The 17,397-nt window shown below is 37.7% G+C and overlaps 1 protein-coding gene across 1 annotated transcript in view; it reads right to left on the bottom strand.

The window, feature by feature from the left end:
* Positions 1-17,397, bottom strand: part of DIRAS2 (DIRAS family GTPase 2) — a 166,977-nt gene that overhangs the window by 130,610 nt on the left and 18,970 nt on the right. The gene's annotated exons all lie outside the window — the stretch shown is intronic.

The following is a 17,397-nucleotide window of genomic DNA, read 5'->3' on the forward strand; positions in this document are numbered from 1 at the left end:
GCAGAAAAGCAGTCATCAAAGGGAGTCTGCTTTTCAGTTCTGAATCCAAGCAGAAGAGATTCTTCCCCAGAGAATGTAAACTGGGTCTGGGCCCAGGAAGGTGGCACAGACGTGAGAACAGGGACCATGTGTGGGGAGCAGGGTCATGGCCATTTTTGTTAGATGTGGATGCTCAGACCCCTTACTGACCTTCTTCCCCCAGAAGCAGACCTGGAGACAAGATCCCGGTGGGAGGAGTTTATCTGGCAGGTGCAGCAGGTACTTCAGCAGGAAGTGGGGCAGGAGACAGAAGAGAAAGGACAAGAAGGTAGCCATTGAGGGGCCATGATCAGGCCAGCATCACTGTAGGCCATGCAGCTCCACCCCACCAGGAAACTGTGGAACCACAGCTCAGAGGGATGAAGGAGGTGGGCATTTATACACAAACTTGTATAATTCCCAGCACTGAGACCATGTGGATGTGGCCAGAGAGGCTCTTGAAGTTCAGGAGATGCTCTCAGGTAAAGAGGAGATGCAGATAGGATCGAGGCAGAGCCCACAGACCAGAGCATGTGGTAGGAATACACATATATGTTCTGCATCATATATATTTAGGGAGAAGATTCTGGAACCCACCACAGATAGATCCAGGTAAAGCCCATTCCTTCCAGAAGGTGGCTTGGATATGGCAATCCTCACAAGACTTGCCCGTTGCTGATACTGAGGGCAGGAGGAGTAGGTGTGAAGAACACAGACTCTGCAGGCAGACTGTCTGGGACTGAATCCCTTCTCTGCCACCTACTAACTCTGGGACCTTAAGCAAATCACTAAATGTCTCCATGCCTCACTTTTCCCCTCTGTAGAATAAGGATGATAATCATACTTCCATGATAAAGTTGCTGTTAGGGTTTAATGTGTTCATATAGATAAAGCACTTAAAAAGTACCCAGCCACAATAAGTGCTCAAACATTTTTTTATTCTATTATCTTTCGTGAATTGCTTTTGTTTATAAGTGCTCTGAAATAGCAGGTGCTCAAAGGTTTTAACAATAATTTATTCGCTATAACACACCAAGAATCGATGGAGGCATTGCTGTGAAAATGAGGCCTTCATTCTACCATGAGCTGGTCTCCAGAGAACCAGGGAAGGTGTGTGGCCAGTGAGCTGGCCGTAGAGGTCACTTACAGAGTAGCTTTGCTACCTAAAGAGCCCTTGCTAGTTTATGACAATAATCCGACTTTTCTGAATCCTAGTAGCTTATAGATATAAAGGTAATAACCTAGAAAAAAATAAGGTTTTAAAAACACCCTGTGACATGTGCAAATTCTTTAAATAGGTAATTTTTGAGACATTTGACCATATTTAATGTGGGCAACGGGGCACCATGTGCTCTGTCATTTAGTGTCACCATCAGTTCCAGCAAAGGTGACATGGCTTCTATTACAGGCATGTTAATAAGGTTTATAAATAGAGATGAAGGAAAGCACAAAACCTTTATCACTTTTTTTTCATGCATGGAACAAAATGAGAATTACATTTTTTAAAATGCTTTTCTAATGCCTTCCAAGGAACAATGTTCAAATTGTGCCTCCTAATGAGATAGGATCTCATCTGGATCTGTTGCTATGCACTCTTCAACGTCTTCTCCAGGTGGATTCAGTGCTTTCCAGCTGAGACTGGTTTTTGCTAGAAGCAGTTAGATTTTCACAGTTCCATCCAAGGCAAGGAAAGGGAGTTGGCCTTAGACTGCACTGCACTCTGCTGGATGACAGAGGCCAAGTCAGGCAGGGAAATTCTCAGAAGTGTTGTTCTTCATTTTTAATGAAGTTTATGAAAATTGTACAGGAGCATCACATGGAAAGCAAAGTGAGGCTGTCACAGTTGCAAAGCCTCTTACTCTTCAGAGGCAAACTTAGGCAGTCAGTGGTGCATTTGGAGATCAAGGGACTGTAAGTGTTTCAAGGACAGCTGGATTCCAGCTCTGGTGGTCCCAGCTGTGCCATCTTGAGCAAATTGGTTAACCCCTATAAGTCTCAGTTTTCTCATCGGTGGAATGAGATAATTCATAAGGAGATCCAAAAATTAAAGAAGAAAGTATACGCAAAGTCTTTCATTAGCAGAATGACACTTAGTACTTCAATAAAAGTTGGTTATCATCAACCTCCTCCTTTAAGACACAAAAATTCAAAGGTCTTGACTGAGGGTCCCAAGGTTATATGTCTGCTTAGGGATGGAGGAGGGGGTAATCCCAGGCCAGAACCACCCACCTTCCCGCAAGTGTCCTGGGCTCCAATGAGCTCCTTTCACTCCCCCCACCTAGGTGCTGCCCTGGCCTTGACCCTTGCCTGACTAACCATGTCACCCCACAAGGAAATGTTGAAATGTTGCCTTCCTCCCCAACAGAAGAGTTCACTCATAGGTACCACAGGCTCTGTTAAGCAGAGGGCAATGTGAAGCTAGCATAATTCTCAAAATGGAGAGAAAATCCCCTAGGCCAAAAGCAATTGGGTTGGGGCAGCAGGGTCCAAGAGCAGGGACCATCAACTGACTGACCTTACTGAACAACTGGAAAGTTCATTCACTCATTTTATATCTATTCATTTGCAAGTATTTACTAACACCACTTGCTAAACAACTCTTCTCACCACTCACAGAGAAAAAAAGAAGAGAGTATGAAAATGGGGCTCCAGATGGGCTCTGAGACACCCTTGAGCATCTGGTAGGTGGACTGGTTCCCCTTTTGTGTGGTTTGTCACACTCCCAGGACTGTGATTGAAACCCTTACCAGGGCATTTCCATAATATCCTGCAGAGTGAACAGTCCCTCCAGTAAACAAGTTTGAGCAAGTGAGGGTTCATATTGACTTAAAACATTATGCCATCAAAATAACATATATGCTAACCGGGGCCATCCACATACTGTCTCAACATCATGGTTGTCTTTTTAGTAGATTCCATAGACATAATTGGGCATTGGGCCCTCATAGCCCCCCAGGGTCACTACACAAGGACAGGTCTAAATCACCACTGCTAATGGGTTTGGATTGGAATTCCAGAAATAACCCCAGCTGGGTCACATTCAGTAGACTATTCAATCTTTCCTGTGTTCAACTTCTCATTGGATCGTGGGAATAATAATATTAATCTTGCAAAATTTTGGAAGAATTAAATAAAGTAAATGTCAAGCTCCTGGCTTCCTAAATAGAATGGGCACTAAGTAAATCGTTAGTATTATAGCCATTTACTATATACATTATATAGCCATTGTTATTATTTCACACCTAAACAAAATACACGTGTGAACTGTGTATATGTAGGTTTATATATACACACTGGTGCATATAAAAACATGGATGTGGGCTTCCCTGATGGCGCAGTGGTTGACAGTCCGCCTGCCGTTGCAGGGGACGCGGGTTTGTGCCCCGGTCCGGGAAGATCCCACATGCTGTGGAGCAGCTGGGCCCGTGAGCCATGGCCGCTGAGCCTGCGCGTCCGGAGCCTGTGCTCCGCAACGGGAGAGGCCACAACAGTGAGAGGCCCGCGTACCGGAAAAAAACAAAAAAACAAACAAACAAAAAAAAAACATGGATGCTGATTTCTGTTTCTGTATGTAAAATATTTAGTCTAATACTAGAAAAGAGGAAAGAATGTATACTCTTGATATTACAAGGGGTAAGTATGCTTACTTAGCCAAATGAAAAATAAAAAGGATACTGCTTTGGGTCATGAAGCTGTTTTTTATCTTTTGAGGCAAGGAAAAGACATGTTTTAAGGAAAGCTCTGGAGATAGCCACTAAATTAAAATGAGATTTAAAATTGTTTGAGGAATGAAATCAGTGTTTCTCCTCATTTGTTTCCTTAAGTATTTTGAAGAAATAAAAGCGAATTATATCTATATAAATATGTATTTTAGGTTGACTTACATTTTTTCAAGGCAAGAAGTTATAGCCATGTTGTAGAAATGCACTGCTACTAACACACTAAGCAGTCATCACCTTCCCACCCCCAAAAGGAAGTATTGTTCTCTAGCATCTGCTACTTTCAGATGAGCAAGTGAAGGCAGAAGGGAGTTACAACGACAGCAACCCCATGCATGAGGTTATAGGAGCAGCCAGCCTATGATCTCAGAAGCCAGACTGTAGGATTCTACCACTTCTTAGCTGTTTGACCTTGGACAAATTCTATACCAGCCTATGCATCATTTTCCTCTACTATAAAATGGAAATAATAGCTCCCCAACCTTATTTCAGGATTAAATCAGTTAATACTTAGAGAACAGCACATAGTTAACACTGTTTGTGAAATAATGCTTTTGACTTTAGTGGTATTTTAAAACCCTTTCAATTCAAAACAAATCCTCAGGCCTTTTGGAGAAGTTACACTTGAAAATGAAAGGAAACTTCCTCAATCCAGGGCATCTATGGAAAACCTATAGTTAATATTACACTTTATGGTGCTACAGTGAATGTTTTCCCTAAATTGAGAAAGAGACAGAAATGTTCACTCTCACCTATTCTGGTCACCCTGTATTAGAGGTCTTAAGCATTGCAATAAGGCAAGAAAAAATAAATTTAAAAAAATTAAAAGCATAAGGATGAGAAAGGAAAAATTAAAAGTAAAACTGCCTCTATTTGCACATGACAAAATTGCTTACATCAAAAATCCTGAGGAATCTATAAATAAACTAGTATAACACACAAGTGAATTTACTAAGGTCTCAGGACACAAAGTAAATCTACAAATTTCAATTGTATACATATGTACTATCAGTAAAATTTTGGAAAAAATTCACAAAACTTATACCATTTTACAATAGTAAAATACTTAGAAATACATAAATAAAGTTGTGTAAGACCTGTACTCTGAAAACTAGAAAACAACTGCTGAGAGAAAATAAAGGAGACCTAAATTAATGGAGAGATTTACTATATTCATGAATTGTAAAATTCATATAGTTAAGGTGTCATTTCACCCCAAATTGATCTATAAGGTCAATTCAATACTAATCAAAACCCAAATTGGATTTTTTGTAAGAAATAATAAGCTATATTCTTATATTTATATAGAAATAAAAAGAACCTAAAATAGCCCAGTCTCAAAAAAGAAAAAAAAAAAAAAAAGGAAGGAACAACATTACATAATTTGTATTACTATAGTACAGTAAGCATATTTGTGTAAGGATAAATAGATCATTAAAATGAAATAGAGAGTCCATTAGTATACAATATTTTTTGACATAGTCATTAAAACAATTCAAAAGGGACAAAGAAAGTCCTTTTAAGAAATGATGCTGAATCAATTGTATATTTGTATACAAAAAAAACTTCAACTTCTATCTTACAGCATACACAAAAATCAATTCAAGATGGATCAAAGTTTTATTAAACCTAAAAGTTATAAAATTGTAAAAGAGAGAGAGAGAGAATATCAGATGGGGTAGGCAAAGGGTTCTAGACTGGTCAAAAATAGCACTAAACTTAAAATAAGAAAGTTGATCAATTTTACTTAATCAAAATTAACAACTTCTCATTAAAAGACAACGATAAGAAAATTAAAATGGAGGAAATGTTTGCCACATGTATATCTGTCAAAGGACTTGAATTTGGAACATATTTTTTAAAATCCAAGAAATCAATAATTAAAACATGAATAGTCTAATATCTTTAATGGGAAAATATTGGACAAGCCTTTTATTGAAAAAATTATAGAAAAATCTCCTGAAAAAAAATCTGATGAAACAGATATGTAATTTACTAGATAAGGAGTTCAAAGAATTAGCAATAAGAATTCTAACTGAACTTGGGAAAAGAAGAGATGAACACAGTGAGAATTTTAACAAGGAGCTAGAAAAAAGAATCAGAGCTGAAGAATACAAGAACTGAAATGAAAAATAAACTACATGAATTCACAGCACAGTAGATGGCACAGAAGAACACACAAGTGATCTGGAAGATATATGAATGGAAATTAATCAGAACAGCAAAAAGAAAAAAATTAAATGAGGAAGGTTTAAGGGACCTCCATAACAACATCAAGTATACTAATATTTGCATTATAGGGGTATCAGAAGGAGAAGAGAGAGAGAATGTGATAGAAAATGTATTTGATAAAATCATGGCTGAAAACTTCCTGAAGCTGATGAAGGAAACAGATTTCCAAGTACAGGAATCATAGAGAATCCCAAACAAGATGAACCCAAGGAGACACACACCAAGACATACTTAAAATGGTAAAAGTTAAAGGTAAAGAGAGAATTTTAAAGGTAGCAAGAGAAAAACAAAGATCCACATACAAGGGAATCCTTATAAAGTTATAAGCTGATTTTTCTGCCGAAATTTTACAGGCCAGAAGGGAGTGGCATGATATATTCAAAGTGCTGGAGGGCAAAAACCTACAACCTAGGATACTCTTTTCAGCAAGATTATCATTCAGAATTGAAGGTTAGATAAAGAATTTCTAGGACAAGCAAAAACTAAAAGAGTTCATCAATACTAAACTGACCCTACAAGATGTGTTAAAGGGTCTTTTCTAAGTGGAAAAGAAAAGGCTACAATACAAAGTAAAGAATTTATAGGAAAGGAAAAATCCCATTAGTAAAAGGCAAATATATAATAAAGGCTGTGGATCAACCACTTAACCAACTATAAAGACTATAAGACAAAAAATTATAAAATTAACTATAACTACAATAAACAGTTAAGGGAAATACATGAAGATGTAAAATATAATATCAAAAGCACAAAATGTGGAGGAGGGGAGTAAAAAATGTAGAACCTTTAAAGTGTGTTTGAACTTAAATGGTTAGTAGTATGAAAAACAAATAGACATAGTTATAGGTCAACAAATATGAACCCCATGGTAACCACAAATCAAAACCCTACAATAGATACACAAAAACCCAAGAGAAAGGAACACAAGCATACCACTAAAGAAAATCATCAAACTACAAGGGAAGAAACTAAAAGAAGAAGAAAAGAACAGAGAACTACAAAAACAACAAGAAAACAAGTAACAAATGGTAATAAGTACACAACTATCAAAAATCACTTTAAATGTTAAAGACTAAATGTTCCAATCAAAAGACATAGGGTGCTGGACTCACAGAATGAGTACGGAAGCATTCCTTCCTCTGAAACTTTTTGGAATAGTTTGAGAAGGACAGATGTTAACTCTTCTCTAAATGTTTAGTAGAATTCATCTGTGAAGCCACCTGATTCTGGACTTTTGTGTGCTGGAGTATTATTATTACTGGTTAAATTTCACTTCTGGTAATTGGTCTGTTCATATTTTCTATTTCTTCCTGGTTCAGTCTTGGGGAATTGTACATTTCTAAGAATTTGTCCATTTCTTCTATGTTGTCCACTTTATTGCCATGTAGTTATTCATAGCAGTCTCTTATGATCTTTTGTACGTCTGCAGTGTTGGTTGTAACTTCTCCTTTTTCATTTCTGTTATTATTGATTTAGGCCCTCTCTCTTTTTTTTCTTCATGAATCTGGCTAAAAGTTTTTCAATTTTGTTTATCTTTTCAAAGAACCAGCTCTTAGTTTCATTGAACTTTCTATTTTTTGTGTGTCTATTTCATTTATTTCTGCTCTGATGAGCATAAGGGCAAAAATCCTCAACAAAATATTAGCAAGCCAAATGCAACAATAAATTAAAAGGATCATATACCATGATCAAGGGGGATTTATCCCAGGGATGTAAGGATTTTTCAATATCTGAAAATCAATCAATGTGATACATCACATTAACAAACTGAATTTTTAAAATCATATGAACATCTCAATAGATGCAGAAAAAGTTTTTGACAAAATTCAACATCCATTTATGATAAGAACTCCAGAAAGTGAGTACAGAGGGAACATACCTCAATATAATAAAGGCCATATATGACAGACCCACAGCTAACATCATACTCAACAGTGAAAAGCTGAAAGCATTTACTTTAAGATCAGGAAAAAGATAAGAATATCCATTCTCACCACTTTTATTTAACATAGTATTGGAAGTCCTAGCCACAGCAATCAGAAAAGAAAAGGAAATAAAAGGAATCCAAATTGGAAAGGAAGAAATAAAACTGTCACTGTTTGCAGATGACAGGAAACTATACATAGAAAATTCTAAAGATGCCACCAGAAAACTACTAGAGCTCATCAATGAATCTGTTAAAGTTGCAGGATACAAAATTAATATACAGAAATCTGTTGCATTTCTATACACTAACAATGAACTATCAGAAAGAGAAATTAAGGAAAAAATCCCATTTACAACAGTATCAAAAAGGATAAAATACCTAGGAATAAATCTACCTAAGGAGCTAAAAGACCTGCACTTGGAATACTATAAGACACTGATGAAAGAAATTGAAGATGACACAAACAGATAGAAATTGAAGATGACACAAACAACAGAAATTGAAGATGACACAAACAGATGACACAAACAGATGAATTCTTCCAATTCATGGATTGGAAGAATTAATATTGTTAACATGACCATACTACCCAAGGCAATCTACAGATTCAATGCAATCCTTAACAAAATACAAAGGGAATTTTTCACAGAACTAGAACAAAGAATTTTAAAATTTGTATGGAAACAAAAATACAGTCTTGAGAAAGAAGAACAGAGCTGGAGGAATCTCATGCCCTGACTTCAGACTATACTACAAAGCTACAGTAATCAAAACAGTATGGTACTAGCATAAAAACAGACACATAGATCAATGGAACAGGATAGAAAGCCCAGAAATAAACCCACACACTTATGGTCAACTAATCTACAACAAAGAAGGCAAGAATATACAGTGGAGAAAAGACAGTCTCTTCAATAATTGATGCTGGAGAAATTGGACTGCTACAGATAAAAGGATGAAATTAGAACATTCTCCAACACCATATACAAAAATAAACACAAAATGTATTAAAGACCTAAATGTTAGACCAGGAACCATAAAACTGCTGGAGGAAAATTTAGGCAGAACACTACTTGACATAATTTGTAGCAGTATATTTTTTAGATCTGTCTCCTCAGGCAAAGGAAACAAAAGCAAAAATAACCAAATGGGACATAAAAGCTTTTGGACAGCAAAGGAAACCATCAACAAAATGAAAAGACAACCTACTGAATGGAAGAAAATATTTTCAAATATGTGACCAATAAGGGGTTAATATTCAAAATATCAAAAAAGGAAAGAACCCAATTAAAAAATGGACAGAAAATCTGAATAGACATTTTTCCAAAGAGGATATTCAGGTGGCCAACAGGGACATGAAGAGATGTTCAACAGGGCTTCCCTGGTGGTGCAGTGGTTGAGAATCTGCCTGCCAATGCAGGGGACATGGGTTCGAGCCCTGGTCTGGGAAGATTCCACATGCTGCGGAGCAACTGGGCCTGTGAGCCACAACTACTGAGCCTGTGCATCTGGAGCCTGTGCTCCGCAACAACAGAGGCCGTGATAGTGAGATGCTTGTGCACCACAATGAAGAGTGGCCCCCGCTCATCGCCACTAGAGAAAGCCCTTGCACAGAAACGAAGACCCAACACAGCCAAAAATAAATAAATTTGTATATATATAAAAAGAGATGCTCAACATTGTTAATCACTAGAGAAATGCAAATTAAAACCACAACGAGATATTACCTCACACCTATCAGAATGGCTGTTATCAAAAAGAACTCAAATAAATGCTGGAGAGGGTGTAGAGAAAAGGGAACCCTCATTCACTGTTGGTGAGAATGTAAATTGGTGCAGTTACTGTGGAAAACAGTATGGAGGTTTTTCAAAAAACTAAAAATAGAACTACCATATGACTCAGCAATTCCACTCCAGGGTATATATCTGAAAAAAAAATGAAAACACTAATTGAAAAAGATACATGCACCCTAATGTTACTAGCAGCATTATTTACAACTGCCAAGATACGGAAGCAACCTAAATGTCCATCACAGATGAATGGATAAAGAAGATTTGGCATATATATATAATCGAATATTACTCAGCCATAAGAAGAATGAAATTTTGCCATTTGCAACAACATGGATGGACCTGGAGGGTATTATGCTTAGTGAAATGTCAGACACAGAAAGACAAATACTGTATGTTTTCACTTACATGTGGAATCTAAAAAATAAAACAAATGAGTGTATATAACAAAACAGAAAGAGACTCCTAAATATAGAAAACAAATTAGTGGTTACCAGTGGAGAGAGGGGTGGGAGGACGGGCAAGACACAGATAGCAGATTAAGAGGTACAAACCACTGTGCACAAAATAAATAAGATACAAGGATGTAATGTACATCACAGGAATTTAGCCAATATTTTATAACTTTAAATGGAATTTAATCTATAAAAATATTGAATCACTATGTTGTACACCTGAAACTAATGTAAAATTATAGATTATTATAAATTATATATTAATTTCAAAAATAATAATGGAAGTGTCATTAAGCACATAAAATATGTTCAACAACCGTTGGTTGTCAGAGTAAATAAAATCACAGTGAGATATCACTACACCCCCACAAGAATAGTTAAAGGATAGTCAAGTAACATCAAGTGTTGGCAAAATTGCAAAGCAACTGGAACACTTTGCACAAATCTTTTACATAAAATGTTACAATCACTCTGGAAGTATTTGGCAGTTTCCCTTAAAGTTAAACAAAATCCATGATTCAGCAATTCCATTCTAGATCCTCTGAATTTTCCCAAGAAGAATAAAAACATAAATCTACAAAAATGTTCATAGCAACTTTATTTAGAACAGTCAAAAACTGGAAGTAGCTCAAATATCCACTAACAGGAAAATGGACAAATGAATATACATCCAATGAAAATAAATAAACATATAACATGGATGAATCTTAAGAAAATGATGAGGAGGAAATGAAGCCAGACACACAAGAGTACATTAAGTGTATGATTTCTTTTAAATAAAGTTCAAGAACAGGGTAAACTAATCTAAGGTGATACAAATGAGAATTATTAACTCTGGGAGAGCAGAGACTTGCTGCAATGGGGCAGTTTCTTGAGGACAGAAATTGTCTGTCTTCATTGTGATGGTGGTTACCTAAGTATCTACATTCGTATAAATTTGTCAAAACTAATCAAAACATGCATGTGAGGTTTGTGTATTTATTGTATGTGAATGATGCCTTAATTTTACAAATAGATCAGGATCAACCCAGTGAAATTAAAATTTTACAATGCAGTAGTTTCCTGTGTCAAATAATTAAAAAAAATAATACTCTGATGAAGTCCCTCCTGTCATCAAAATCTTCCTATTGGGCTTCCCTGGTGGCGCAGTGGTTGAGAGTCCGCCTGCTGATGCAGGGGACGCGGGTTCGTGTCCCAGTCCGGGAAGATCCCACATGCCGCGGAGCGGCTGGGCCCGTGGGCCATGGCTGCTGAGCCTGTGCGTCCGGAGCCTGTGCTCCGCAACGGGAGAGGCCACAACAGTGAGAGGCCCACATACCACAAAAAAAAAAAAAAAAAAAAAAAAATCTTCCTATTGCTTCTTTGGCTTTTTAACAAAATCAAAGTACTTACTGTGATTTACAAGGGGGGCCTGATCTAGCCTCTTTCCTCTCCACACTCAGCTATCACTCACTCTAATGGTCACTTCATCTCAAACACCCTGGCTTGAACAGTCCAGGTCCTTTGCACTTCCCTTGCCCTCTCTTTAGAACACTCTTATTCCACATCTTCTCACGGAGCATTAATTCATGAACCTCTTCATTTACTCACAGCCCAGATATCTTTGTTTCAGAGACATCTTCCCTGACACTCTATCTCTTCCTTCCCATTGGCTGTAATTCTTCATAGCACTAATTTTACCCAAAATTAAACTGCATGTGTATCAGTTTGCCTATTGATCACCTATCTGCCCACTGGATTGTCAGCTTCTGGAGACAGAGACCTTGCCCATCTTATATTTCAGGGCTTAGAACTGCCTGGTGCATAGTAGATGTTACATACATATATGTTGACTAAGAAGAGTGGGCAGAGCCATGTAAGACAATTTCTCATTGGTTTGTACTTATAAGGTGCTTATTTCCACTAGAAAGCTGAGATCTTGTAAAACTCCACATATAAATCTCTGCAGGAAGCCCTCTGTTTCTCCATGTGGGACTTATACTTCTTATGTCCACAGAAGTGTGCTGTAGAATATATTACACAGTGTTTTGGATAAAGAAAGGTACCAAGTTCACATGAAATTTTAGCTGCTCTTGACCTCAACTGGAAATTTGTGTGTGTGTGTGTGGTACGCAGGCCTCTCACTTTTGTGGCCTCTCCCGTTGCAGAGCACAGGCTCCGGACGTTCAGGCTCAGTGGCCATGGCTCACGGGCCCAGCTGCTCCGTGGCATGTGAGATCCTCCCAGACCGGGGCACGAACCCGTGTCCCCTGCATCGGCAGGCGGACTCTCAACCACTGTGCCACCAGAGAAGCCCGGAAATAAAAATATTTATCAGCAAAGAGGTATCTGGCTTGGGTCATTTTTCTTGAAAAATAAAAATAATTGTTTCATTTATACCTCAATTTTAAATAAATAGATAAAGAAGGGCAAAATCAATTAAACCTCAATTTTAAAAGAAATAAAGGAGGAAAAAAAAGAGGAAGGGAGGGAGGAGGGGTTAATAAGTAAATAAATTTGTAAGAATTTGTCTAGGAAAGTCAGTAAATTGTAAAGATACTGAAAATCATGTAATTTGGCTTGCTGGCTAGATGTATGAATTCAATCAGTAGCAGTCTGATCAGCTAAACATTAATAATAACATTCCTTTGTCAGCAATACCCAGGACCTTTCCAGGGCCAAAGTTACTGGATTTTACAAAGAAATAGCATGCTTTCAATAATCCTCCCAAGTCCTGACAAATATATAAAAGTTAGTTCCCAGGCACATCTCTGAATAGCTATGTGAAAATGGCTGTGGAATGTGATATGTAAATGTGACTATCATTCTAATTTGTATGTTTCTTTGATCCCACAACAAGAATGATAATAACCTTTCTTCCCCCAGCTTCTCTTATATGACCCCAATATGCACCCTGGACCTCAAGGGCCATTTCTGGTTCCTACATCCTGGTGAAGGAAGGTCACAATCCTTGATGTCTGGTGTGCTCTGGACCAGTGTGTCTCTCCCAAGGAGGGTGGCAGCCTGCATAAATGATCACATGGAGGACTCAAGGTGTCACCATTGGTGACATTTGTCTTTTTTCATTTTGCTGGGATTCCAATAACATCCTTATTATTTGGTGGACTAATACAAAGTGGTTAGTCTGTGTTTTGAACTGTGAAAATGCATTACAGAGGTTCTGAAATAATTGCACCCTTACTCCAGAAATCTATTCTCTGGTCACTGGAACATTAAAGACAAATTGGGTTCCAGGAGCAGAGAGATCTGGGTTCAAATCCTGGTTCTAAAACTTCCTGCCTATGTGACCTTGGGCACATTACCTCACCTCCTTTTCCTCAGTGTCTCCATCTGTAAAATGGAAATAATAATGGTCCCTACTTCACAGGCTATGTTGAAGAAAAAAATTAGATACAGGAAAATATTTTAGCAGAGTGTCTGGAGCTTTTATAAATATGTATTTAGTACAATTTATAAGCAAAGGGCTAGGGAAGGTCTTCTGAATGCAATGAGAAAAAGGAATTGCCCTATCTTGAGTAAAAAAGCTGTAGATGTTGCTATCTGTACTAGAAAAAAAGGAACTGGAATCTAAGGAGTTATAAATAATAAATAAATGTTAATAATAATAAATAATATTCATTGATGTCAGGAATCTTACACAAGTTATTGCTTTTAGACTTCACAACAACAAAATATAGTAATACTTTCAATTGCTAGAGATGTAAACCTAATTCAAAATGGCTTAAGACAAAAGGAAGAAAGACCAAGGGAGGAAGAAACTGAGAAAGTAAGAAAGTGAGAGAGAGAGAGAGAGGGGGAAGATGTGTTGACTTCCACAACCGGAACATCAAGGAGGAGATTTGATATAGCTAGAAGACCTGCAGGTTAAATGATGTGTGAATGTTTTCTCTCTCTTTCTTGCTCCATTATCCCAGCTACATTGTTCTCTCTTTCTTCTTATTTGCTGGCCACATTCCCTCCTACTTCAGAGAGGCTGTCTCAGTGAGCCAAGAAATTATGACTCTGGAAGCTCCAGGGACATATCCTTGCAGTATGCAATCCAACAGAAGGACAAACCTACCCTTATCCATGATTCCTATGTCAAATCTTAAGGAAGCAGTCTAGGTGGGCTCTAATTGAGTTATATGCCCACCATTTGTCCAGTCACTAGGCTACAGGCATGGGGTATCCCAACTGGCTCTAGAAAAAGAAGAACAAACTAAGCCCAGAGTTAGGAGGAGGGAAGAAATAATAAAAATAAGAGCAGAAACAAACTAAATGGAGAATAGAAAAAAATGAACAATACTAAGGGCTAGTTTTTTTTTCTTTTAAATCAGCTACTTTGACAAACCTTTAGCTATAAGAAGAAAACAGAAAAAAGACTCACATAAATAAAATCAGAAATTACAACTGATGCCACAGAAATAAAAAGAATTATAAGAGACTACTATAAACAATTATACGCCAACAAATTGGATAACCTAGAAGAAGTGGATAAATTCCTAGAAACATACAAGTTACCAAAATTGAATCATGAAAACATAAAAAATCTGAACAGACGAATGAGTAAAAAGATTGAATCCGTAATAAAAAACCTCCCAGCAAAGAAAAGCCCAGGATGAGATACCTTCACTGGTGAATTTTACCAAACTTTCAAAGAAGAATTAATGCCATTCCTTCTCAAACTCTTCCAAAAAACTGAAGAGGAAAAACACTTCCTAATTCCTTTTACAAGGCCTTCATTACCCTGATACCAAAACTAGAAAAATGCACTACGAGAAAAGAAAACAACAGACCAGTATCCCTGATGACTCTAGATGCAAAAGTCCTCAATAAAATACTGGCAGACTGAATTCAACAGCACGTAAGAAGGATCATACACCATGATTAAGTGGGATTTATCTCTGGGATACAAGGAAGATTCAACATAGGCAAATCAATAGATGTGATACACCACATTACCAAACTGAAGAATAAAAAAAAAAATCACATCATCATCTTAACAAATGCAGAAAAAGCATTTGACAAGATTTAACATCTTTTCATGATCAAAATAAACTAAAAACAGAAGGAAGTGATCTCAACAAAGGCCATGTATGAAAAGCCCACAGCCAACATAATAATCAACAGTAAAAAAACAATGTTTTTCCCCTGCAGGTTAAATACCAGGAAGACACTCTCATCATTTCTATTCAACACAGTACTGGAAGTTCTAGTTAGAGAAACCCAGTCTATGCTCTTGACTATACTGCTATATTTGTGACGGCTGTCTCTAAACTAGACTGCTGTGGCAATAGAGGATTAAGTCTTAGCTCTAGAAGGCAGCCTTAACACCAAAGGGGAGATGTCTTAGGATGTAAAAGTGTTGATCAATATGAGAAAGAACTTTATAAAAATTGGGTTCTCTGAAAATGGAACAGAGATTCTAGGACTGTTCTGATCCTACACGCAGACCCTGGGAACAAAATGTCTGGAGGCACCTATGCCTTTATGGATGCATCAAACAGGCCCCAGAACAGAGCCGAGTTTCCAAGGGGGTCCCACATGCACCAGTGTGGGCACACATGCTCATATGCAGAGCTCCTGCCACTGGAAGGAGCTCAGAAGGGATCCTTTCCTAAGTAGAAGCACAAATCCCCCAACACAAGCCTGCTCTTGGTGGGCTGGGCTGTCTGAATTCCCCAGGAAAGGGATGTCTCCAGCTAAGCCAAGACTGGCTCTGGGAGAACCGTGTGGAGGCACAGACGGGGCTGCCTTTCCCTCTCCTGACCTGGCAAGCTGGCCATTTTCCCGGAAGCAGAGGCAACATCCTGACGGAGTGTGAGTGAATTCAACTGCCTCTTCCCAAGGTCATTGACAGAATGTTCTCTGGAAACATGAGAACATGTGGTTTCTTTAAAGCAAGAAAAAGGGAAACAATTTTAAATACAGAAGCACATGCTCAATGTGAAGGCTCAGCTGGCAGGAGGAAGCTGATACACTCCCTGTGGTATAACTGCCACTTTTTCTCAGAGGTGTTTTGGGGGTTTTTTGGCAAGTTTTTAGGTGTTTTGCTCCGGACTTTGTTTTCCAGTCATCTGCAACTAAACAAACCCTGATAAAACTATGCACCCACTGGAGACTGTTCTGAAGTAGAAATTCTGACAGCTATGACAAGAGGCTCATCGAACCTGGGGGGCCACCAGCCTCCAGGGTCTCACCCCACACTCACCTGGTGAAAAGAAGGGGTGTCCTGGCAAAGCCAGCAGCCCTGCCCAAGGGTGCTCTCCTGTCTCTCCTGCCACAGCCCAGAAAATGTTCGCCTATGGTTCTTGACTTTGCCTTTTCTCTGACAGCCACCAAACTCCCCACCAGGACCTTGATTCTCAGGATGAGTTAAACCAAACAACCATTGATTCTATTTTTAATGATTACAATCATAAACTCTTTGTTGTTTCTGCTGAATTAGATTGCCACAGAAGGAATTTAACTTGTAATTTAGGAAGAACTTTCTAATTATGAGAGTTATGAGTTTCTAAGAAAAATTACTAAGGGTTTCTTTCTGTCATTATGGACTGGGCATCTATCCAAAGATCTTTGGTTATTTAAAAGGACTTAAACAAAGTCAGGGGAATTTTTTATTTCTTTCTCTCATTGGTTTCTACATTATAGAATCAAAGAAAATCAGATCTCAAAGGAACCTTCAAAAGTAGAAGGTCCAGTCTTCTTGTTAAAAACGTAAGTGTGAATGTGATTTTGTCTTATTGTCGGTAGTGAAGTTTAAACAAGAAAGGACACTGAATGCAGCCTGGAATCCTGGACTGGATCCTAAAACAGGAAAAGGACATTAGTAGAAAAGCTGATGAAGTCAGAATAAAGTCTGCAGTTTAGCTAACAGTATTGTGCCAATGGTAATTATTCAGTTTTGATGAATGTTCCATGGTTATATAAGATGTTAACGTCAGGGAAATTGGGAGAAGGGTACATGACTGCTCTCTATAGCATTTTTCCAATAGCATTTTTCTGTAAATCTAAAACTATTCCAAAATTAAAAGTTTTTTTTTAAAAAATGGAAGACAGATTTCCATTTATTAATATATTTCTGAGTCACATTTGTTTTCTGTATTGAGTAATAATACATTTTTTAATCCTTTAACGTGTGTTTAAATCAGGATCTCTATTCAAGATTCCCAAAGGTTAAACAAATCAACACTGCCTTCTCATTGTCATTCATGAGATAAAATGAAAATTTTCCGAACAGTTAAAACCTTTATAAATGTTAAAAAGAACTTAGAGTG

This window comes from Pseudorca crassidens, chromosome 7, assembly GCF_039906515.1.
Source record: "Pseudorca crassidens isolate mPseCra1 chromosome 7, mPseCra1.hap1, whole genome shotgun sequence".
Taxonomy (NCBI): Eukaryota; Metazoa; Chordata; class Mammalia; order Artiodactyla; family Delphinidae; genus Pseudorca; species Pseudorca crassidens.